The sequence below is a fragment of the Drosophila willistoni genome (genome assembly GCF_018902025.1).
Source record: "Drosophila willistoni isolate 14030-0811.24 chromosome 2R unlocalized genomic scaffold, UCI_dwil_1.1 Seg200, whole genome shotgun sequence".
NCBI lineage: Eukaryota > Metazoa > Arthropoda > Insecta > Diptera > Drosophilidae > Drosophila > Drosophila willistoni.
This window is the reverse complement of record NW_025814051.1, coordinates 7,877,347-7,878,421: the sequence shown is the minus strand read 5'-3', so window position 1 is coordinate 7,878,421 and position 1,075 is coordinate 7,877,347. Positions and strand designations below refer to the sequence as shown.

The following is a 1,075-nucleotide window of genomic DNA, read 5'->3' as shown; positions in this document are numbered from 1 at the left end:
CCCATAATAGATTGGGAACTGCTTAAATGCAATTTAAATTTTCATAAAGGTTGTAGTCTGAATCAGATAAACAGAAATTGACATTTCATTTAAAATTTAAATCGTTAAAGTTAGTTAGTCTTTATGAAGATTAATTAAAATCTCCAATCAACCGCTCTGGTTCAGCAAAATCTTATTTAAATATTTTCTAAATAGAAGATTTTGTTTTTCAAACATATTTTTTTTGCCAAAAATTTGTGTATCCTGCCTGGACTAATAATTTATTGTTAAATCAACATTTTTAATTTAGTTTTATTTTAGAAATTAAACGTTAACATATTTATAATATAAAAAAAAAAATCTCGATCTCCCCGACGGGGAATTGAACCCCGGTCTCCCGCGTGACAGGCGGGGATACTAACCACTATACTATCGAGGACGTTGTAAACTTGGCTGACAAAAGATACCTAACAGAAAACATTGGAGCTTTAACTGTATTGCTAGTAATCAGTATGTATTAAAATTCTAATTTTAAACAATTTTTCATTGTAAACAGCAAAATATATAAATAAATCGACAAAATATATATAACTGTTGGAAAATTTCTTTAGTATTTGGTCCTATGGTTAAAATTTTGTTGTAGTTTAGATTAGCTTAGATATAAGTCCAATTGATTGAAACATCGTTTAATATATTGCAAAGTATTGAGCAATAGATTAGCATGTGAAAGAGTATTAGATACAATGTGAATCGTTAGGTATTAAGTTGATAACAAACATAATGAAAACAAAATCAAACTAACATTAGTTTCAGAATTTGAGCAATCAATTTGAAATAAATGAATATTAAACTAAATTCACATTTTGCTAACTGGAAATAAGTTTATTGTCGTGCTGTTTGTTCATAATAAAACCTTTTTTTCTGCATAATTAAAAGACCAATTTCGGTTGAATAAAATTTACTTGTACTAAAATCTATGATAGTTTAAAGATACTAACACCAAAAGCCAATAAGATATAAAAAAACCTTGTACAATTAGTTTATTGGATTAAAAACCCTTTCAAACTCTCACCTAAACAATCTGTATGAGAAGAGT

At 27.2% G+C, this 1,075-nt stretch overlaps 1 non-coding gene across 1 annotated transcript; it reads right to left on the bottom strand.

The window, feature by feature from the left end:
• Positions 1-346: 346 nt before the first annotated feature.
• Positions 347-418, bottom strand: Trnad-guc. Its single transcript has one exon. It is a non-coding gene; the product is annotated as a tRNA-Asp (tRNA).
• Positions 419-1,075: the final 657 nt, after the last annotated feature.